We start from the raw sequence: 25,382 nt of genomic DNA on the forward strand, positions 1-25,382 counted from the left end.
TTTTTTTTTTTTTTTTGCTGTTACTAAGATTTTTTTAGCTGATGCAGATCAGTGGTGCACACCTTTCATCCCAGCTACTTGGGAGGCTGAAATGGTAGAATTGCTTGCTTGAGCCCAGGAGTTTGGGAATAGCCTGGGCAATATAGTGAGACCCTGTCTCTAAAAATAATTTCGTTTTGCAGTATAATTATTTATGACAAAATAAGTAAATAAAAGTAATTTAATTTTTTTAAGTTTTAAAATATTGGCTCTGTCAAGGTCTTAAATGTTTTAACTCATGTTCTTGCAACCTCCATAAAGGATCTAAGAAATTTTAGTGGCGTAATTCCAGTAAAGGTATCTTTCAGAGGCCATGGTTTATTCCTTTCCATTCCTTAGCAAGTATTTTCTGTGAGTCATTACAGAAATTACATAATAATTGTTTTTTATTATTTGTTTGTATTTTGTCATAATTATTTTATAAACTTAATGCTGTATTCAGATACCTCATCTAGTAAATTCAATATTACATACTAAATATTTAAGTTTCATGTAATACTATTGCAAGATTAACTGTAAGTATGATTTTGTTTTTCATGACTATGACCTGGAGGACAATAAATTTAATAAGATTATACTGATTCTTAGATTGCTTTGTGGAAAAAATCTTTGTATTTGTCATAGTGTAAATTCAGTTTTATATTGAGAAGGGTACACTTTGAATATGTAAGAATACGACGGCTGGGCGCCCTGGCTCACACCTGCAATCCCAGCATTTGGGAGGCCAAGGCAGGTGGATCACGAGGTCAACAGATTGAGACCATCCTGGCCAACATGGTGAAACCCCATCTCTACTTAAAATACAGAAATTGGCTGAGCGTGGTGGCGCGCGCCTGTAGACCCCGCTACTTGGGAGACTGAGGCGGGAGAGTTGCTTGAACCTGGGAGGTGGAGGTTGCAGTGAACCGGCCGAAATCACTCCACTACACTCCAGTCTGGCGATAGAGTGAGGCTCCGCCTCAAAAAAAAAAAAAAAAGAAAGAGAAAAAAGAATACGACCTGCTATGGAAAATAATAATAATAATAATAAACTGAGAAATTTTGCTAATGACCATTTAATTCCAGAATGATTAAATATTATAGACTTAATCTTTATGGTGATGGATTTATTCTTACACCTTTAGAATCTGTAGGATGATGACAGTGAAGTCTGATTGGAGTGAGGGTTACATTATATGTTGTCAGCTTATAGACAATGAATCTGTATTAGTCTGGATTAGGAATGATTAAAGGTTATAACTGTCTTTATTAATATTAGGATGTGGTTTTGGGTGTGAACTCTGACATTAACCCAGATTTCCTTCTCATTTGTAATAACTTTTACTTTTCTTTGGAATTAAAGCTACACAGTATATGATGAAATTAAGTCCCAATTCTAAAAGCTCTTTCATCATCATTACTGATGAGCTTATTTTCTATTTCACTGAGAGAATTCTAAAAATTTCATAAACTCCTACCACCAGATCTACCTACCTAAGTATATAAGTATCTGAATACTCTTACTATTTTGATAAACTGTCTATGTGCCTAACAAAGGCCTATCTCTACTTTTTTTCTGTATTTCATTCCATTCCATCTTACCTACTGAGGTATCATTTAGCAATTCTTTCTCCACTTTCCTGCATTACCAATTTCTTGCTCTACTGGAAATTATTTTTACTACAAATACGCTGTTCTTTCTCCCACTTAAAAAAAAAAGTGTGTTTCTTTTTATCCCACTTTCTGTTCCAGTAATTATGCCATTAATGGTAAAATTCTTCAAACTTGTTGCCCATACTTGCGTTATCTCCAGTTCCTCTCTTTTCATTTCTCTTTTGAAGCTATTCCAATTAGGACTTTGACCCATCCTTCCAGTGAATCTGCTCATGTTAAAGTCACTAGTAGCTTCTATACTTTTTATTCAATGGTCAGTTCTCAGTCCTTCTTTTTATATAACCATCAGCAGCATTTGACACAGTGATCACTGTCTCCTTTTTGAAACATTTCATTTTGCTCCTGGTACACTTTTATCTCATTGGTTGCAGACTTATATTTCCTTTGCTGTTTTTTTTTTTCTTCTTTTTTTCTCGTTTCCTTGGACTTCATTTTTTCTGTCCATGCTTACTCCCTTGGTGATCCAATCCAGTATCATGGATTTAAATAACCATCTGTTCTTTGATGACTACCAAATGTTTGTGTCCATTCTGGACCTTTCATCTGAACTCTACACTAATGATGCAGCTGCCTGCTTTATATCACTTCTATGTTTGATATGTATGTTAGAATTAAATATGATTTTAAATATTCTGATCTTTCTCTTGACTCCCTCAAATCAATTTCTCTCAGTCTTCTGCATCTTAATTGCAACTTCGTCTTTTCAGGGTCTTAGGACAGAAATACTTGAGTCATCTTTACCTTCTCTCTTTCTGTTGAACTTCACATCCAATCTGTCGCGATTCTGATTATATTTAAGATACTTGCCTTAAAGGAAAACCAAATATTCAAGCCAAAAGAAGATAACAGAAACAAAAGTAAGTGTTACAAAAAAATGCATTCTGCTATGTTTAGGCAGGTAAAGAATTAACCTAAAGATGTGGTTGGCTGTGAATTCAGTATTAAAACTCTTTCTGGTGAGTGACAAAAAGAGTAGCCTGTCCTAGTTACTTGACGGACCAGACTAAGCTCACAAACTATTTACAGTTTCAAAGATAATTCATTGGGAAAGCTAGATTCATGTTTAATTTTGTGTTATAGGGAACCCTGTAGGAAATTTGTATTTAAGAAATATTGGTATGAATATATCCATTATAGTAACATAGTTATTTTTATACCTGGGAGAATTGAGTGTTAAAGAATAAGCATGAATATGTATCATGGAATGTTATTTAACCTTAAAAAAGGAGATACTATACTGACATTTACAACAGTATGAATGCACCTGGAGTATATTGTGCCAAATGAAATAAGCCAGAAACAGATAGATAGGTACTGTGTGTTATTTGTATGTGGAATCTAGAAAAATGTAGAATACCTAGAAATGGAGAATAGAATAGTGGTTACTAGGGTGGGGAGAGGAAATGGGAAGAGTAGGTCAAAAGTAGCTACAAACATGCAGCTATGTAGGATGAATAAGTCCAGAGATCTAATGTACAGTATGAGGATATCGTTAATATTGTGTTATGTACTAAAATGTACTAAGAGAGTAGATTTTTACATGCTCTTATCACACGAAAAAAGTAACTATGGAAAATAATAGATAATTTACCTGACTGTAGTAATCATTCCACTATGTATATGCATGCCAAAACATCATGTTTTACACCTTAAGTATATACAATAATAAAAAAAAAGAAGCAAGAGGAGTAAGAAAGTTCTAAATAATACCTGTTCATCAGATTATATAAAAATAAAATCTGTCATTGTTAGAAGACACAGTTAGCTTAAAATGTATACCATATCAGGTGGTGTGTGTATATACACACACACACACAGACACACACACACATTGTGGATGATAAAATATATATTGAACCATTTAGAATATTGTGCTAAATCAATAATTCATCTATTTGAGGATTATACCTTAAGGAAATTATATTCTTAAAAATGTATTATCAAAATGGTTATTGTTGACCTGTAAAATAGTTTGAGATACTTATGCCTGTCAACTGGGAGTTTCCTCATTTTAGTGTCCGTAAAAATTACTCTGGTTGATAGAGTTCATTTATCTCTTTTAATTTAAATCTCTTAGGCTTAACTCTGCTATTTAATGTTGTTTTTTTTTTCATTCTGTACTCAATTATTAAAAACATTTATTTTCCACATAAGCAGAAAAAATGAGTTGTTATAGATTTAATATTTGAAATAATTATATAATAACAATTACGACTTTTTTTCTAATCATACATTTTATCGCTGTGTCTTACTGGTAAATGATATTTGATCTCTGTAAATACTCTGGCAGAATAAGACAAAATAAATCTGTAGGCTTGTTGACATATGTGATACAGTAGAGGAGGTTTGTTTAATCACTGTTGTGAAAAAGGAAAACTGTAGTAGTTTTGGCTTCCTGGATTATAGGGACAAGAACATGTGTATGCTTTTGATTTCACTTTTAGCATTAAAATTTAATTGTATGGCTTAATACTAAAGCTTAAAATCTGTGACCTAAAACATTTTATTTTTCGTAGTTATTAATTACATATTTCTTTCTTAAATCATCCCTTAGTGTTCACTTATGGAAGATGATGTGGGTTTGCTAAAAGCATTCTTATGTATTATTTTGGAAATATCTACATTATATTTTCACATAACTGGTAGAGAAGATTTTGTGTAGATTTATCTCACTGCAAAGCCCCTTTTCACCACGTTTTATTATGAAGTGAAAAATTTCTTTGAAAGTACTTTTCCCCAATTTGACTTGTTTTATAAAGTTTGTCACATTGGGCTAAATTATGAATTGGCATTTAGTGAGTGTCAAGCAGTTTGAACTTTTATTTATCTTAAATTGAATTACATACATTTTAAAAGGACTTTCTAACTCTGCAGTTATTACATGTTAAAACTTACATTGATGATAAAACTCCTAAACAGTTGTACGTGTTTGCAGTTTTAAGATAATAATTATTTACTTATAATTTACCTAGAGGATATCCCACAATATGATTTTTTCAACATAAAAAGACAGTATAGGCTGGACTCAGTGGCTCACGCCTGTAATCCCAACACTTTGGGAGGCTGAGAGGCAGGAGGATTGTGGGAGACCAGGAGTTCGAGACCAGCCTGGGCAACAGAGTGAGACTCCGTCTCTACAAACAAAGAATTTTTAAAATTAGTGGGCATAGTGGTGTGACCCTGTATTCCTAGCTACCCTGGAGGCTGTCATAGGATGATCACATGAGCCCACGTGTTAAGGGTGCAGTGAGCGTCACCTCACCGACAGAGCAAGCCCCTGTCTCTAAAACAAACAAACAAAAAGGGTGGAAGGAGACAATATGAATGAGTAGTCCATTAACTTAAAACATTAGAAATTATTAAAGTAAGTGTTTTATGATAACACTTTAATTTTAAGCGACCACTCATTTATGCCTTTCTATTTAAAGCGGAAACCTAAAGCTATTTGTTAATAAAATATTGTTTTATGTTAAGATGTCATGGGAGAGAAGGATATATGGGGAAATTAACAGAATGAAATTATTTTAAATTAAGTATGAATGACATTTCCAAGGTAGCAGTGAATGCTTTATAATATACACTAATAATTTCATTATTTTTTCCCAATTTTATGATACTCATTTCTATTTCTGAGAATCTTTAAAATTGTGTGATCTTGGCTGGGCGCGGTGGCTCACACCTATAATCCCAGCACTTTGGGAGGCCAAGGCGGGTGGATCACCAGGTCAGGAGTTCAAGAGCAGCCTGGCCAAGATGATAAAACCCCGTCTCTACTGAAAATACAAAAATTAGCCAGGCGTGGTGGCAGGTGCCTGTAATCCCAGCTTCTTGGGAGGCTGAGGCAGGAGAATCACTTGAGCCCGGCGGGCAGAGGTTGCAGTGAGCCGAGATTGCACGATCTCGGCTCCAGCCTGCACTCCAGCCTGGGTAACAGAGCGAGNAAAAAAAAAAAAGTGTAATCTTTGTTTTCTGAGCTGTTAGTATTTAAGATAAAATGGAAGATCTGATGTGGCTCAGCCTTACGTTTTTATTATCTTGCGCTGTGTGTACTTTTGCTCTGGGGTTGCTGTGCATCCCTAGATAAAGACTAAAATCAGGCCAGTTGATTCTGCTACTCAGTCTAACATATCTTTTCAGTTGAGCCACCTCTGTTGCTGTTATCCTTTTATTTCTGATTAGCTTTCCATTTTGTGCCTCTTTAAACTTTTTTCATTTTTTTCAACCCAGAAACTCACCCCAACACATTTATACTCTGTAAATGTACTTGCCTCACAGTTTATTTAGGTCATCTTTAAGGACCTCCCTCAACTTCCTTTTATACTTCAAATTACAGTTTAATTTCACCTTTAATCCCTGTCTACATATATAGAATGAGAATTCTCTATTCTTCTTTTTAGGAATCATTTATCCTATCCCCTTTATCTTTTCATACTCTTATCTCATTCTTTTGGATCTTTTAAATTTTTTCATTAGATCTTTCTCTTTGGCTTTATAATATATTCAGTTCTTATTTTATACAAAATTGCCAAAAACTAAAACCGTTCTTTGATTCTGGTAATAGCTGTGGTCACTTTCTCTCCCTTTTACATACTAACAACATTTTTTGGAAGGGTAGTCGACTGAGTTTCTTTTTTCTCAGCATTTTATTACTCCTGGTTATCCAACTCTTTCACAGTTCATGGTATCTTTACTAGTTGCTTAATTAACTGAACTATCTTTTTCAGTCATGTAGCCATCATCTTCTTTTAATTTTCTAAAACATTGAATATTAATAACTATTCTTCCTCCGTTGGCTTATTTGACATTGTATGATCCAGCTCTCTCATTGTTTCTCTAACTAACTGTACTGTCTCAAACATTTTTGTGAGTTTCTTTTGTTTCTTGAAATCATCACGTAAATGTTAGGGTTACATTCGATTCTGTCGTTGGCCCCGTAGATCCCTTTAGCTTTAATTACTCCCTTTATGTAGATCATACGTAAGTCGTATGTTCAGCTCAAAACTGTTTTGATCTTTTGTTTTATGTACACCTTGTTATATTTAATGTATATCAAAATAAATATGATTGTTTATACCTTACATAAAGTCTTTCTGTAAATTGCCTTACCCTAAAAGTACACATAATATGTTCACATAATTTGGCATGTTACTTCTTCCACAGGTGTTCGGTTATGTATGTGTATTAATGTCTTAAACATAGAGACACACACACACACACCACGATTCATATATAAGGCTTAGGTTTCATCATATGTAATCATCTAGGAAGTCTTTGCTGATCACCTCAATCTGGTTGAGGGACCCTTCCTTTGTTCATGTGACACATCCTATATTTTTAATGCTTCTTGTAATTACAAATCTTTTCTAGCTCGCTAGACTCTAAGTACTACAAAAATGATGAACGCCATGTCACCTTTATTGCCTTGTACCCTTAATACTTTTATGGGGTCTTCTACATAGTAGATGCTCAATATGTATCTACTGCATATATGAATAACCGAGTAGATAAATAGAATGTCAAAAAATGTATTCTCTTAAATTTATAAACTTGCCTTTCTTTTTGTTTCCTGTTTCGGTTATTGGCACCAGTGATTTTCAAGTTATCCAAACTGGAAAAATTGGTTAATTTTGATCTTTTTCTCTTTTTTATTCTCTGTTTATTCTGTAATTGTTGCCAATTGTTGTCTGTTTTACTCACAACATGTACCTTGAATTAATCTTTCCCTTTATGTTCTTGATGTTTTCCCAAATGTGGGTTGTTTCACTTACAACTGTACTTCGTATATACTCTACCAGAGTAGCAGAGAATAATATTGTGGTGTATTTCATAACATCCCATTCATTTTGATTATTAAACAAAAACAAGCCTTTAGTATAGGGTAATATGATATATGAATCTCATAACTAATTTAAAGCTCTTCCCCATCTCAGCAATAGTCAGGCTTTGGGGCCTAAGAACTTGAAACTTGGAAGCTGTTGTAGTCTATCCTTTCACCTTCTTTATTTAGATTTAAGTAAGGATGCATAGATTAATTCTAAGATGTCTCTCTCCTCCCCCAGTTCTGATTTTAGGTTTAGGGACCAGATAGAAGGAAATGGGCAAAACTTTCTTTTTACTTAACTAGGCTTGTAATAATATTTTGTTGAGTTTTGATGCCTTCTTCTATGTGACAGTTGTCCGAATGCTGGCTCTCTCATAGGCTGCTTGCTTTACATCTGGACTCTGCTGAGGTCTCCTACTACACAGTTAAAACCTGATGCGAGATATTCTTAGTTAACTCTGTTGTAGGCCCTCTGTTCTAGCCACGTGGGTAGACAGTTTCCTGGGGTTGCTGGAGCCTCCTCACTCTTTTGGACATCTTTTTTAAGGTAGGCTCATGTGATTCATATCATATGGTGCTAGAGGTAACTGCGTCATTGTCATGTCATGTGTTTTTCGTGTTACTTCTCTTTATTGTTTTTTGTACTCACTTAGGAACAAAGCATCATTAAGTCTGATATCTTATATTAATATAAGCCTGAGTGAAAAGATAGTATCTTCTTGTGAGTACTCTCAATATATAGGAATCATGCTTTTGGCTTGCAGCACCTTAGGGGAGGAATACTTCCAAAAGAGACTGGCTGGCCTCAATTTTTTTTCAGTTCTTTTTAGAACGTGAGTATACTTATTTCCTCCTTGTTCTCTTTTCTGGGTCCTCATTTCTAAATCCTAGGTAACAGGAAAAGTGTCATTACACATTATATATATATATGATCCATATTATTTAATTCAAAATATTTTAATCCATATTATTTAACCTGTAAACCAAAATGACACATCACCAATTATGGCTCTTCACCAGTCTTTATAAGTGAAGTCTGTGGGTTGATAGTAAAGAAAGAACAGACTTTATGATTCTTGCAGCTGTGTATATATGTGGACAGTGGGTTAAACCAGAAAAAATACTTTTCTTAGACATATTAATAATATACATTTCATAGAATTTAGGAAAATTAAGCAAAGGGAAATGATATCCCTTAAACTTAATAGAGTAAAGGTTGGTTTGGAATACTTTATTAGGGGTGAATTATCTGTGTAGTATAAAATTTATGGAAGATTCTGCTTCAGCATATTACAGTATTATAGCAGTGCTTCATGAACTATTAAAAGATAATTCAGGAAATGATTGACCTACCAGAGTAGTTTATGTGTTGTTTTAGGAGCAATTGCCTTCTGCAACTTGTATCTGTTAGTTTTAAATATATGCATATATACGTGTGTGTTTACATATACATATATATGTATACAATACATATATAGGTACACATATATATGTACATACATATATACAATACATATGTACACATACATATACACATACACAAATAGACACATACAAATGTGTTACATAGATGCTAGATAGCCCTTTTTGTTTTCTCCTTAATCTTTTCACGTGAGATATTCATATTGACAACTGTGATTTTGCCATTGATAGGGTTTTTAATACTATAACCACAGCAGTTGAGGATAGATTACTTTGTTCAATGAAGTTTTTTAAAAATTTAATAGTTTATATATACATTTTATTTACTTATTTATTTTCTGAGATGGAGTCTCACTCCGTTGCCCAGGCTGGAGTGCAGTGGTGTGATCATAGCTCACTGCAACTTACGCCTCCCGGGTTCAAGCTGTTTTCCTGACTCAGCTTCTCGAGTAGCTGGGATGACAGGTGCCCACCACCACCCTGGCTAATTTTTGTATTTTCAGTAGAGACAGGGTTTCGTCCTGTTGGCCAGACCTGACCACAGGTGATCTGCTCGCTTCTGCCTCCCCAAGTATTGGAATTACAGGCGTGAGCCACTGCATCCGGCCTTAGTATATACTTTTATTTGAGTAAGCAGATGGTTTCCTTCTATTAACTTTTGTAGCATTTACTTTTAGAGACCCCTTAAGGTAAAGAGCCAGAAATTGAAAATACAGAATAATCATCTAGCAAAAGCACCGACCCCTTGTTTAAGTATGCATTGAATCAGAACTTCAAAATTATTTAGCCTTTTGTTTTATTTATGATAGTGAAAGTGAAGATCATAATATAAACTAAGGAATAGTATGCTGTTGAAGAAGTAAAGATTTGAAAGAATCTAGCACTGATTCTTTTCAACTAGAAATTTGTTTTAAACTGTGCTCTCAAATTTATAGAAGTTGAAATTGGGTGTGATTATTTGTTAGTAATGGACCACTGTTGCTTCTTTGATTATGCCACTTTGAAGTTTTTGATAAATTGTATATCTAGATCTAAGGATTACCTGATTACTTTCTGTGGTAAATGGAATTTTCTGGATAAAGAAAGCAAATAAGATTTCAGGAAACATGTAACTTTAAAAAATTACATTGGAAACTTCTCTTAAATGACATATCGTTCACACTACTTCTTTGTTTTTGTTAATATTTTAATGGTCTGGTTTGTTGTCAAGAAATATTTAATAAGTCACACAAATGTATACTGTAAATCAGATTGTTAAATAATTCAGATTTGCTGCTCCTATTTAATCAAAATGTTTGTGTTTTGAGGAGGAAAATGGGAAATAAATGAATTAAAATATGATATTCTATATTCAAAATACAAGATTCATTAATTTCAGTTATATTTTTTATATCTAGAAGTGCTGTTTGACCCTTTCTCGGATTTTTTCTACTGTAAATGTTCAAACCTCTTATGAAACGTATTAAGAATACTTATTTTAAAATATTCCATCTGACAGTTCTGCTCTGTGTTGTTTCTGCTGGTTCTCACTCTGGCCACCTTGCTTCCTTGTGTGTTTGGTGAATGTTTGTTGTTAAGTTTTCTTAGCAGTTTACCTGAGGGAATTTTTTGAATCCTGGGTTAAAGGTGGTTTCCTTCAGAGTGACTTGGCTTTGCATTTAGTTGTCATTTATAGTTGGGAACAATTTGAAACTAAATTCTTGGCTTGAGATTATTTTAACCACCATGTATGAATTCATGCTGAAAATCTGCTTGAAGGCAAACTTGTGGTTATGAGTTCCCAGATAATGTTTTCCTGCCTTCTAAGTGTATGTGAGGAATTGTCAGAGGATCAGGGCATGTTTTACTCTTACAATGACAGCATAGCTGGTTGAAGTTAATATTTATTAGGGATTCTCATCAGGCTACCCACCTGGAACAGGAAGGTCAATAGACAAAAGATCAGATTACCTTGGTTTATCAAATGCCTTCAAGGTAAATGTCCCCTTACAAGCTCTAGTTACTCTTCCAGGTTCCTGCATTTATTTAGGTTTATTAATTTGTGGTCAGCTAACAGATGCCATTGAAGAATGTGTTTTTAATATTTTTCTCTGACATAGTTTAGTTGTTTCAGGCAGGAGAATTGGCTGGGTTTCCTTGTGTATACTGTCAAACATAAAAGCATGTTAGGGTTTTTTGTTTGTTTACATAATTTTCTTATTTCCCCCAGCTATCCTGGAAATATATACATCTATTATAACCATTTCAGAAACAGGTAAGCTGACCAAAATCAGGCAACTGGTGAAAAGGTTGATCTGTACTCAAGTCCATCTGACTCCAGAGTCCGTGCTGTACATTGTATAGCACTGCCTCTATGGGGTTTACATTCTTCCCTCATAAATACTTGAGTTCCAGGATAGTGTTCATTTTGTATATGAATGATTGTGTATATAAAGAAATAGAATTCTAAGTTACTACCTGATAGGAATTTTGAGAAAGAAGATCAAGTAACAGTTACTACATTGTAAAGAGTAGTTAACAATATGTGTTAAAAACCTACTGTAAAACGTTTTCTGTTTTACCTAAGTCTCTCTTATTATCTTAATATATTGGCCTACCTTTTTCCAAGATCCCAGCAGTCCCAAGATTCCCTTTTCATTGTTACCTTTTCCTTGATTTTATCCTTTATCAGTCCTATTAGTATTTTTGTTTGTTTGGGAGGTATCACACAGTAAATATCAAGAAACTCTTCAGATGTTTATATACAGACAGAAATGACCATAATATTGGGTAAGCTTTATAAAGGTACAGTAGTTCAGAGAGCTTTGTTGATAACCAAATGGAAAAACTATTTTTAAAAGCATAACTAGTTTATTTCGAGCAAGAAAAAAGTTGCTTAAAATGTTATCAGATCGTTAGCATATTGAGATGACTATTTCAGATTTAATATATTTGAGAAAATGAGAAGTTAATGAAGCAGAAGACTAGAAATGAAACAGGTGCAGAAGAATAATCATATAAAAAATGGAGGTGATATTATTGTTCTCCGGATTGGGTTACTCTAACCACTGGCAAACTATTTAAAGCAAGTAAGACAGTTGGGTCCAGTGACTCATGCCTATAATTCCAGCAATTTGAGAGGTTGAGGCAGGAGGATCGCTTGAGTCCAGGAGTTCGAGACCAGCCTGGGTAACATAGCAAGACCTTGCCTCTACAAAAAATACACAGAATTATTTGGGTGTGGTGACCCATGCTGGTAGTCCCAGCTACTTGGGAGGCTGAGGTAGGGGGATCATTTGAGCCCAGGAGGTCGAGGCTGCATTGAGCCGAGATTGTGCCACTGCATTCCAGCTTGGGTGACAGGGCAAAACCCTGTCTCAAAAAAAAAAAAAAAAAAAAATTAAACAAGACACTTAAATATAGGATAATACATATAACAGAAACTAAATTTTCTGAAGGCAGTTTTATGAATTACAATTAAATTTGATTATACTCTACATTATTTTATAGGATTTAAAATTTAAACCCAAAGTATATGCTTTAATATATTGGTTTTGGATTATAATTTAGCATCATTTTGTACAGTTTTAGGGAAAGGTGAGTTTGATTGAAGGCAAGTGTTTTATAGGAAATGAAAGTTATTTCTTCCATTTTATGTGCTCATCCTATGTAAAAGGTATTTCTAAGTAGTTTTGAAGATATTAACTGTATTCCCAGCTTCTAGCTTTTGCAGGGGTGGGGAGAAAATGCAATGTTTATCTAAGGATTGATTTCTTAAGGAAGATTTTAAAAACATTTCTGCTGTGTTCTAACATAGTAACATGTTTTCCTTATTATGATGACTTCCGTTTTCCACAATTTTATTGATGACAGAAACTGCCATTGTCAACAAGAAATGCCAAGTGGGAAAGAAGATTATGGTGGGTTCTGTTTCTTAGCATCTGTTATTTTACTTTTAGTTTCACAATTTTGGCCATGTTATGGGATTTATTGCCTTATTAGTTGAGAGATAGGCTAATAGATGATAAGGAAGATGTAGTGAAATAATAATAATGATAATAATAATGGTTAACTAATGAACATTTACTATTTGCAAAGCCATATTCAACACACCATGTATTATATGTTAGTCTTTTCAAAAACTTTCTGAAGAAGGATCTATTCTTAACTGAAGCATAAAAAGTTAAATCACTTTTCAAGGTACTCACTTATAATCATTGGAGCCAAACTAGTATATATGTATATAAATATACTCTGTGTATGGTTGATTTTTAATGGTACGTATTATTTTGATGACAAATTAAAACTGGAATTTGAAGTTAGTGATAAGATAGTTTTGTTAATAGCCTTAAACAAGTATGATATTTCCTTAGAAATTGTGACTGGTGCTATGTATGATGTCTTTTAGTAACCTTAAACAGTGCTTGAACTCTTTCATCATTGCATTTCTAAGATTTTGCTAAGCTGTTTTGTTATGCATTCCCTATGACATTTTATAGTCTTTTATTTTACAGCAACTCTGAAGGAATATTTCATCATTCATATAATTTTAGTATCCAAATTATATTTTCATCCCTTTGTTTACCATGAAACATACTCTTGCGTATCTTTCAATTGCATCACATTCTCTTTCTCCTCATTTAAATACCCTTAAAACGAACATAGATCGCTTTTCTAAATCATTATATGTTTTTCTATATGAAAACCTATTTTGTAACGTATTTATTTAAGAACGCCATTCAGTTTGCATTCTCTTGCTTTTTTCTTTTGTCACATTTTCAGCACTAATCAAGGACTAAAGAAGATTAAAAAGAAAACTAATAAATGAGAGAATGTCGTGGTACTGGTGTTAGCTTATCCATTTGTTGGTGATTTGCTTATATTTTATGGAATTAGTTTGATTCCACACAGTATCATTTAGTCTATAGTATGGCACAGTGCTCATGGCTAGATTACAAAAATAAGTGAAACTTGGTCCACCTTTTTCTTTTCTTGAAACCTTGAAAAGGTTTCACCCTTTTCAGTCTGTCAAGTTTCTTGCCACTTTTGGCTATCATATCACACCGAATTTTGGTCTTTTACGTGGAAGCCAAGAAATGACAGACTGGATACACACAAAAAAATGAAAAATGGTGAAAGAAACAAAAAGAAAGAGAGTGGTGAACTGTAGAAGTAGGGAATACACTGGAACAGCAGTGGGTACAAGAGAACAGAAAAGAGTCAGCTGAGGGACAAGAAAGAATGCCTTTGTGACTTTGAAGGATGGGATGGACGATTAACAGACCTCTAGGCACTGTGAGATACCAGAAATTCATTAAGTCATAGGATAGTTCCACAGGTCTCTTTTGGGGGCTGATGATAACTGAAATACCTACCTAGATTACAAAAAGGGTAACATTTTGTTCTTACAAAAGTGCACGAGTATAAAAGTACAGTGAGTGTAGATAGGAAGTGAAGTGAAGCAGCTATTGTGTTTTTCTTTCTGAAACAAAGACCAGCTACAGAAGTGAATTCTCTCAGTATGGTCTTTTTCAAATTTGCAGGACTCCTGTTGACTTCAATAGCTCTTAAGTTTTATCTTGTACTCTCTACACCTGTAGCTACTTTCCCACACAGTGTCATTACTGCTCATCATGGTGATGAACCAAATTCATCAAGATATGTTTGAATTGTATTCATTACATTTTAAGAAGTTAGGTATATGTGTGATACATTTTAGAAAGATTTCCATAAATGTATTTAAAATTTGGGTAGAGTACTTAAAGGTTTAATTGTATCTGTTTATCTCATAGAAACACTAAACCAGACTTACCAGTTGGACATATTTTTACAAATAAAAAAGTCCTTAACCATATTGTTTATATATTATATAGTAAAATAAGGTTGGTTATTGCCAATTTCAAAGGCTTTAAAGTGAGGCAGAACTGGGTTTGAATTTCTGTCTTGTCTCTTGCAATCTGTGTGAATTTTGTATAAGTTCCTTGATCTTTCTGTTTTACAATTTCCTGAGTTAAAAATGGATATGTTAATTTGTCTATTGCAAGGAGCAGTAACTGGTGATGGTGTATATAAAACCTTTAGCGGTACTTATAATATTTAAAAACTCAGTCTCTGGAGCCAAACCTGCTCCTGAAGTTTGAATCCTTTTTCTGCCACTTAGTATCCACATGAATTCCAGCAAGCTACTTAACCTGTGTTTCCATTTTTTCATGTGTAAAGTAGGAATAATAACTGTACCCACCTCATGGGATTGTTGTGATTATTGAATTAATAAATATGTATAAAGCAATTGGAATAGTGCCTGATGCATTGTAAGTGCTATTATGCTGTTAGCTACCATTAGCTACCAGTTCATCAAATCTGAAGTACCATGGTTTGTAAGATACACAATTTTTATGAAACGGTGAAGTTATGTACGTCACGCCGTATGAGGTCCTGAAGTGTTTTCCAAATAATTAAAGACAATATGTTGTGTCAATAGGTTTATAATACATATAGTAGAGCAAAACAGTAAGGGCCATGGGTTCTGGAACTAAATTGCCAGGGTTAAAATTTCCGCACCCACTTAATTAACTTGTCTTCTGTACCTTGATTTTCTCATCTGTAAAATGATGAAAATAATAGTGCATACTTCACAGAGTTGAAATTTATATGTAAGACTAGAACAAACTAGTTCAGATACAACCTGAAAACCACTGGATGAAGGCTTTTTTAGGTTTAAAGTTATTTGAGTTTTTGGATATAAACAGAATAACTCTCTGAAAAATCTCATAAAGCCCATACTTGGGCTTATGCTGGAGCTTATGCTGTTTCTTCAGTGCTAGATTCTCTATTTCCTGAATCTCATGCTTGCTTTTCTTTTCTTAATCCTTTGTTTTATAGAAATATATTTTTCAGATGCATCCTAATAAAGGAGTCATAGAAGCTTGCATACTTGAATATGTCCTCATTCTCACATTTAATTGAATATAAGCTTATGTATATAATTGTAGGCTGAAAATAATTTTGCCTCAGAATTATGAAGGCATTCTGTTCTGTTCTCTCATTTTACTATTCTGTATCACTGATCATACGGCTATGTTGATCTGGATTTGTCTTCTGACTTTCTTATTTTCATTCTCTTTTTTCATTTAAAAATTTTAAAATTGTAGTTATTCAGAGACTTACTAAACTTTTTCTTTCATTGAATGTTTCATTTCAGTTATTTTCATTTTCTACAAGTTCTTACTGTTTCTCTGATTTTTTGCTTCCCACGCCCCCATTATTACTTTTTTTTTTAATGTGATGTATTGTTCTTATTTTGTGGTTGTAACCATCAATTTTAATGTCTGTGAAGATGTTAATTGTTTTGCCTTAAGGTTGCTTCTGCTCTTTGTATTGTATTTCCTCTGAGTTTCCTTCCTTCCTTCCTTCCCTCCTTCCCTCCTTCCCTCCTTCCTTCCTTCCTTCCTTCTTTTGGTTTTAGTCTCTTGTGTTGGAGACTTTTTGTCAAAGCTTTGGCTTAATGCGGTGCCACATATTTGGTTGAAAGCTGTGTGTCTGGCAGCAAGACTTGTTGCTTAGATAGCTTCATTAGTGTGATCACGGAAAAAGCTGGGGATTCTGTATGATGGTAACTATATGTCTGTTATCTGAGTTCTTAAACTTTCACTACTGGATTTTCATATATTCTTTCTGCATGGTATATATCTGCCTGCCAACATTTAGGAACCACTTCAGTCCAATTTAACCTTGTTCCTTGATTCCTTTTCTGTTTTGCCTGGTAGTTGTAGTTCAGGAACATTTCTGGGTCAAGCTATTGAATATTCTGAACTTCCAGCAAGAAAAGGGAATATGTAAAGTAGGGTAGTAAACCTATATACTAAAATTTTCTCTATGTAGATTTTTAGAGTTTCCCTCAGTATTCAGTGCTAATGTTATCACTATCTTTCTGGAGTTTCATTAGGCAAATTATTTTGCTGTTGATATTAGCATTTTCTGTTACCTAGTTTTCAGCTGCCTCTCCGTGCAGAGTGTGTTCCTAGTTAGTCTGCTTCAGTTTTTCCTTTTCCAAAATGATGTTGAATTTCTTGTTTGCTGTTGTTTCCCTCACCCTTCTCCTTGCCTTTCTGATTTTATGCTATTTTGCCATTTTAGTGATGTTTCAGAAGGGAGTGGAGTTTAATATGTGTTCTCATCTGCCATACTTAGTAGCAAAAACAACAGCTAGCTAGCATTTGTGGAGCGCCTTACTATATGCTAGACTTTTTTAAAGTGCTTTTGTATAGATTTTCATTTGACACTCAAACCAATCCCGTTAGACGTATACTACTATTATCTTTATTATACAAATGAGGAAGCAGAACAAGTAACTCACCAATTTCACAGGGCTAGTAAGTGATAGAAAGATTTGAATGCAGGTACTGCTTGTGGAAGCTGAGGTCTTGATACTTTTACTTTATTAATATGGACCAGAAGCCTACAATACATACTTCTTCAGACATCTAGAGCTACTTAAACTAATATGATACCTTAAAAATGACTTCTAATAAGGCAAGTCACTAGATTTTCATATAACCAAAATAAAAACCTAGCAGCTTATAAATACGCAGCATATACAAATACATGGAAATTATAACTTATGGAGTGAAGAGTAATTTTTCTGGTAACAGAACAAAACTTTAATATAAACAGTTATCACTTAACACCATTTTCCTAAATATTTTTTTAAAAGAATTGGCATTTACTGACTGAACTAGGACATAGTGTTCTAACACACTAGGATTGATTAAAATCAGAAAACTAATACGTATTAGTTGATCTTTTTAGAATTTTTTTTGTTTAAAATTTGAGAGTAGGAGAAATATAGTATTTGTTTGGAAGTATTAAACATTATAAGTAGACAAAACTTTTATTTATTTAAGAAACATTCTAGCCAAATACTTGAAATTCAAAATATAAACTTAGTTATAATTTGTGTTCATTTCACCAGTTAAAAAAAAACTCTGTTCAATACAATTTTTTTTATAAGTCACCCTCTATTTTGTGTAATTTTTCTATTCTCTTTCTTTAGTATAGATAGAAACCTATTGCCTTCCTGCTGAGGGTATAATTTCTGAATCTAGACGATGTGCTGTCAGCACAGTGAAGCAGGAAATTATTCTCCTGTGTCAGCTGCTGCTGTTAAAGAATAAAGAAGGTTTGTGGTAGGATGCATTTCTATTATCTCTACTCACGAATCTTATATGACATGCAAATAGATTTCAAAATTAAGAGAGTTCAAAGTGTTTAGTAAAAAAAAATAAAAAAAATTCCAAGCGTATTTTAAAATGTTAATGCTTTTTGTGTTTCAGTGTTAGTAGTCCTCAAACTTATTCAGCTTATTCAAGTAATAGAGCAGGGGTCCCCAACCCTGCTCTGGTCCGGTCTGTGGCCTGTTAAAAACTGGGCCACACAGCAGGGGGTGAGCTGTGGGGCCAGCAAGCATTACCACCTGAGCTCCACCTCCTGTCAGATCAGCAGTGGCGTTAGATTCTCACAGGACGGAAACCCTATCGTGAACTGAGCATGCAAAGGATCTAGGTTACTTGCTCCTTATGAGAATCCAATTAATGCCCAATGTTCTGAGGTAGAACAGTTTCATCCTGAAACTGTACCCCACCCTGCACCGTGTTGTCTTCTGCTGTAATAGAGCATTTGGAAATTATATTCTTCGGGACACTGGACGTGTTGGTATATTAAATTTAACACTGGTTGAAGCAGCAGCAGTAATAATAATAATAGCTATATGAAATTTACTGTGAGCCAGAGATGGTTAAAATGACACACTTTTCATATATCAGCTGAATTAGTTCACACAATAAATATATGAGGAAAAGATGGCACAAAGATGAATTTGCCCACATTGTGTGGGTGTATTCCTTTATATATGTGAATGAGTATGTCTGGTATGTATATATGTTTATGTGTGTAAGTATTTATATTTCTAATATCTATACAATTAGAGTCAGGGATGAAATTTCCTTACATTCCATCCCCAAAATCTGTGCTTACAACTACCACGTTAGGCAAATAGAATTTTATAGAAAATCTGATAGATTCTATTATAGTATATGCAACTGTTGCGAGTTATCAAATGTTGAAAATTAGATAAAATCTCAAAATGAGGCAATTTTATCCCTTAAGCTAATTTTTCTACTAATTGAGGAAGACTGCTGTTACTTGATTTTTATCCCCAAAAGCCTCAGGAAATTATAGAACACCACTTTGACAGTTTCTTTATGTGACATAGACAGAAAGCAAATGTATATTTTCTTATTCAATAAAACCTTCATTTTACTAAATTTATACAATCACTGATTTCAGTAACACATTTCCACAACTTTGTGGCAGATCAAACTATAATCTTTTTCCTTTGAGAAAATTATTTAAAACATGCATTATTAAATATGACAAATCATGTTATAGACATTTTTAAAGAGTACTAAAAAATTCATGTACCTTTCAGGCATGCTTAAAGTAGGGAGATAGTCTTAGAGTCATGATATAAGTTTGGTATATGATCTGTCTTGAAACATTGTATTTTAATTGATATATAGTAGATGTACATATTTTCAGTTTATAATTTATGTACATGTTTACAAATTATACAAAATGTATTAAATTACAATAATTTATTACAATCATTTAATGCATACAATTTAATATATTACAATAATTTAATACATTTTGTATAATTTGTAAAGTTCATATCAGTGTAATCAGGATTTCCATCTCCTTAAATATTTGTCTTTATGCTAGAAATATTTAAACTGTTCTTTTGTAACTAGTTTGAAATATACAAAAGGTTATTAAAGTCACTCTACTGATCTATCAACCACTATCAAACTGTATATTTGTACCCATTAATCAACCACTTATTATCCCCCAACTCAACCCTTCCCAGCCTCTGATAACCAGTCTACTCTCTGTCTTCCTGAGATCCACTGTTTTAGCTCTCACATATGAATGAGAACATGCATTATTTGTTTTTTTCTGTGCTTGGCCTATTTCACTTACCATCAAGACTACCAGTTCCATCCATGTTGCTGCAAATGACAGGATTTCATTCTTTGTTATTGTTGAATAAACTTCCACGTATATGTGGTATAGAATCTATCTTGAATATCATTCATTGATAGTTGGATTTGTAAATGTGAACAACAATTAATAATAAGAGGATCTCATATAAAAAACTGTCTACATCATTTTAGAATGGCATTAACATTTACAGTTAGCCCATTTTAAAAAATGGTGGTTAAATAACATTCCCAGAGTTGTACTAACCAGTATTCGATAAACGATGACAGTAAGAATAAATTCCACATTTGTTAGATTCCAAAAGGGACTTTAATGATACTCTTTAATGTGGCTACCAGTATATTTTATATTTTTCTAAAATTGATTACTATTTCTTTTTTTGGGAAAGGTGCATTATAGCCACAGAAACGACAAAGGAAAATTAAATAGGAACGTTATATACAGTAGTGATTATACCAGGAGAATGGAGGAATCTACATACTTCAGAGAAATAATTGCTACTTTTTTTTTTTTTTAACTTGGAAAACTGCTTCTTTCTTGTTGAAAATTTATCTCAAAGTTAGTATAAAATTGTCGTCTCCCTATAAGTTTTCTTTTGCATCCAAGTGAGGTGCATGATATGTAGGCAAGGAGGGGAAATTATCCTTGTGTTCTTCTAATCAAAAGTGTTCTGTTTTACTTTGCTCAAATAATATTACCTTATTCCATCCTAATATAATTATGTAGGCTGGAGAATTTTAGAATGATGTAAGTACAGTTTGAATATTTTTAAAAATATAATCTTACATATCAATATTGTTACGTCCAAGGCATTATCTGGCTTTCTGAAATGAAAATAGCATTTTGTTAAATGTTGCAAAATGGCCTATCTAAAACATTTTTAAAAACAACCTTCCTATATAGAAATTATACTTTTATTGAGTTTTATGTCATAGTTTGTCATAGAGTATGTCATGGATTACTGACTATTACTGAAAAAACAATATTTTGCACTTAAATTTTTTTTTTTAATTTACTTCTATTTCCATGTAATTATCCTAAATCCTTTGCTTCCTGACCGTCTTAGTAGAAGAACTACTTTTCTTTAATTAATGGACTATTTTTTAGAGCGGTTTTAAGTTTACAGAAAAAATTTAGCAGAAGTCTAAAGTGTTGCCATATATTTCTTTTTGCCCCAACTCCCTCTGCTCCTCAATTATTAACAATGTATTATTAGCCACTTTGTTTAGCCATCCACCTGTGTTGAAGGACATCTTTGCTTCCAAGTTTGGACAATTAGTGTGGTACAGTTGTTACAATTGATGAGCCAAAATGGAGACACTCTTATTAACTGAAGTCTATAATGTATCTTGGGATTCACTCATTATGTTGTACATTTTTGTATGTTTTTACATATATATAATGACACGTACCCATGTCATTATATATTTGTAAAAAGAAAACCTCCCTGTTTTCTACCTGTCCATTCCCCCTTTTTTTCCCTCCAAGGCACCCTTGGTAACCACTGTCATTTACTGTCTCTATAGTTTTGCCTTTTCCAGATCATCGTTTAGTTGGAATCATACAGTAGGCAGCCTTTTTAGATTGACCTTTTTTTTTTTTTTCATTTAAGGTTTAAGGTTCCTCTTTTTATGGCATGTTAGCTCATGTCTTTTAATCATGAGATAATATTCCATTGTATGGATGTATCACCATTTTTTTAATCCATCCACCTGTATTATAGGACATCTTTGCTTCTATGTTTGAACAGTCATTAATAAAGCTGCTATAAACTTTTGTGTGCAGGTTTTCCTGTAGGCATATGTTTTTGATTCATTTTTGTAAATACCAAGGAGCATGATTGCTGTATGGTATGTTAAAAGTATGCTTAGTTTTGTAAGAAACAATTAAACTGTCTTTCAAAATGGCTGTAGTGGGCCGAGCATGGTGGCTCATGTCTGTAATCCCAGCAATTTGGGAGGCAGAGGTGGGCAGATAGCTTGAGCTCAGGAGTCCAGGACTAGCCTGGGCATCTTGGCAAAACCCTGAAAATACAAAAAAAAAAAAAAAATTAGCCAGTCATGGTAGCATGTGCCTGTAGTACCCACTACTTGGGAGGCTGAGGTGGGAGGATCGCTTGTGATCGGGCGGGATGTCGAAGCTACAGTGAGCAGCCTGCACTCAAGCCTGGGCAACAGGAGAGACTGTCACAAAAATCAAAATGGCTCTACTATTTTGCATTCCCACCAATAATTTCCTTCTGTTGTTCCACAACCTCATCAGCATATGGTGATGTCAGCATTTTGGATTTTAGCCATTCTAATAGGTGTGTAATGGTATCTTATTGTTTTAATTTTCAGTTCCCTAAAGATATACTATGTCCCCACAAAATTGATGTGTTAAAGTCCTAAATCCCAGTACCTCAGAATGTGACCTTATTTGGAGATGTAATCAAGTTAAGGAAAAGTTATAGTGGTAAGTTTGAATCCATTATGACTGGTATCCTTATAAAAGGAGAAATGTGTACAGAGATGGCATGCAGAGAGAATGTCATGGGAACATGGACTGCCATCTATAAGCCAAGGAGAGAGGCCTGGAAAGATACATCCTCAAAAGAAATCACCCCTGACAACACCTTATTGTCCCTTATAACCTCCAGTACTTAAGCCACCCAGTTTGTAGTGCTTTGTTATGACAGTCCTAATATACATAAGATATTGAGCATCTTTTCGTATGCTTTTTTGACATCATTTTATCTGTTTAGTGAGGTGTCTTTTCAGACCTTTTGTCCGTATTTTCTAATTGTTGAATTGTGAGTGCTTTTTTGATATTTTGGATACTAGTACTTTATGAGGTATGTGTTTCCCCTATCTGTGGCTTATCTTTTCATTCTCTTAATAGTGTTTTCCACAGAGCAGAAGTTTTAATTTTAATGAAGTCCAACTGATCAATTTTGTTCTTACATGGATCTGCTTTTGGTGTTGTATCTAAAACATCATTGTCAAGCACAAGGTCACCCTGATTTTATCCTATGTTATCTTCTAGGAGTTGTATAGTTTTATGTTTGGTGTATTTTGAGTTAATTTTTGTGAAAGGTTTATGATTTGTATTTAGATTAGCTTTTTTTTTTAATTTTATTTTTTGGTATGTGGATATCCAGTTGTTCCAGCACTATCTGTTGAAACAAACTATCATTGCTCCTTAGTTACCTCCTCTCCTTAGTGAAATTACTTAATTACCTCCTCTCCTTAGTGAAAAATCAGTTGACTATGTTAATATGGGTTTGTTTCTGGGCTTTTTTAATTTCTGTTCCATTGATCAAGTTGTCTGTTATTTTACGAGTACCACCCTGTCTTGTTTTATAAAGTTTTGATTTGGATAGTGTCAGTCTTCTAGCTTTGTTCTTCTCCTTTAATATTCTGGGCCTTTTGCTTTTTTTGTATAAATCTTTAGAATCAGTTAATTGGTATCTGCAAAATAACTCACTGGGATTTTGATGGGTATTGCATTGCATCTATAGATCAAGTAGGGAAGATCTGACATCTTAACAACAGTGAGTCTTCCTCTGAGTTCATGGAATAGGTCATTTACTTAGATCGTCATTGATTTCTTTCATTGGAGTATTGTGGTTCTTCTGACATAGATCTTGAGCATATTTCGTTAGTTTTATATTGAACTTTGTATCCTTTTTTGGTGTTAGAACAACCACTTTTTGCACAATTATAAGAAACATTAACATAAGTCTTAGAACTAGCCCCGATAATTGTGTGATAACAAATTATGGTACCAGATTATTCCTGGTTGACATAAGTGATAGCTGTTGTTGAATTAAATATTACTTATGCTAGAAAAGCTTAGAGGTATTTCATCACAACTTGATTTTTTTCAAGTTATGTAGGTTGATATTATTAAGTAACAGTGAATTAACGTGTTAGTTTGGATGAACTGAGTTTCCATGATTTTTCTTACACTTTTAAATTTACTTGTAACTGATATTTCTTTCTACATCCTGTGAGAAAGAGTAGAAAAAAGGTATACATTTAGAGCTTAGTTTTGTAATTTTGACTCACACTTCATCTTCAGTGTGTTGTGCCTCTGAGAAGGAATGACTGATGAAATGATAAAATATGTGTTGAATATACATGTCATAATTCAGGATGATAAGTAATTGTTAAACGAATGAGAATATTACATGAATAGTTATAAACATCAATGTAATAGAATTCTGTTTTCTCAAAAGTGTGACATTTAAAAAGAGACAAGGCCATGCATAATTTAGTCATGTAAAATAGTGATACCTTAATTTATCTAAAAAGAATTGCCTGATTTTTAAGAGAATGCCCATTAAATATTAATTTAACTATTAAATGCCTGGAGAGAGCATTATTCCATTTAGTGAAAGATGCTGTTATTAAACTATGAGTCAGAGTAAAATATTCTCTAAAATTGTATTTTAGGTTACTGCATCATGAATATTGAAAGTGTTCCTATAAAACAAGAATCCATCTAAACTCTGTTTTCTTTCTGTTTTAGTCTTTCCTTCTGTAGAGCCTTTTTTATCTACAAGCTTCTAAGTTTGATGTCTTATTTAGGAGATATTATGTTTTAGCTTCTGTAAAACCTAGTATTTTCTACAAATGCACAAAATATATTCATGTTATTTAATTGCTTAATATTACTGTTTATAAATAGACAAATATTTCTGTAGCTTTTATACACAAGGAAAAACGCGAAGAAATTATCTACAAAATAGCGATAGTTAGGTAATTGCTGGTTGTTCATAAGAATAATAAATAAGAATATGATAATTTAGGTATTCAGCCTAGTATTCATAGAATGTTTTAGAGAAATGAATAGTCAAAATCACTACCTCGTTGGTACTAACCATTTTATATAATACAGTATAAATTGGGATGGAGAATTAAGTGGGAATGGGAACATGGAGTGGTTTTATTTTTCTCCAGTGTGACCTTTTTTGTTTACGATTAGTCAAATCATTCTTTTTTGTTTCTTTTACTTGTCTCAAGATGATGTCATAGGTTCCTGGGCACTTTAATTTAATCTGACTTTAATGTAGTAAAGTCAGTTTAACTTGAATTTTAACCTCATAGCCAACTTATAACTCAATTTCTCTTCTTTCAGTCAATATGACTTGGACTTTTCTGGGAGATTATAGAGTGTTGGGAGAGGTTGAAGTCTAGTCATTCCCTTTGCTCAATCCAGTGAGTGGAGAATGATCTGTGTGTTTTTTTTTTTTTTTTCTCATATACCTATTTCTCCTCCTGTGTGCTGATGAAGTGAGGGGAAAGGTAGAAAGGGAAAAGACTTTCTTATGTAAGTAGTACCTTTTGTTGTTCCCTTTTTTTCTGTTTCTGCTCCATTGCCTCACACTGACTAGTCCTTCTTCCCTTCCCTCCCCTCCCATCCCCTC

The 25,382-nt window shown here is 33.5% G+C and overlaps 1 protein-coding gene across 5 annotated transcripts in view; it reads left to right on the plus strand.

Moving 5' to 3' along the window:
- The window catches only part of NOVA1 (NOVA alternative splicing regulator 1), a 154,435-nt gene that overhangs the window by 16,323 nt on the left and 112,730 nt on the right, over positions 1 to 25,382 (plus strand). The window contains exon 4 of one of the 5 annotated variants that reach the window (XM_017895904.1): positions 25,250 to 25,285. The exons of the other annotated variants lie outside the window; for them this stretch is intronic. The gene's annotated coding sequence lies outside the window, so the exon portion shown is untranslated. The remainder of the gene's footprint in view (positions 1 to 25,249; positions 25,286 to 25,382) is intronic. 5 annotated transcript variants of the gene reach the window in all.

The sequence above is a fragment of the Rhinopithecus bieti genome, unplaced genomic scaffold (genome assembly GCF_001698545.2).
Source record: "Rhinopithecus bieti isolate Rb0 unplaced genomic scaffold, ASM169854v2 scaffold_21703, whole genome shotgun sequence".
In the NCBI taxonomy this organism is placed as follows: Eukaryota; Metazoa; Chordata; class Mammalia; order Primates; family Cercopithecidae; genus Rhinopithecus; species Rhinopithecus bieti.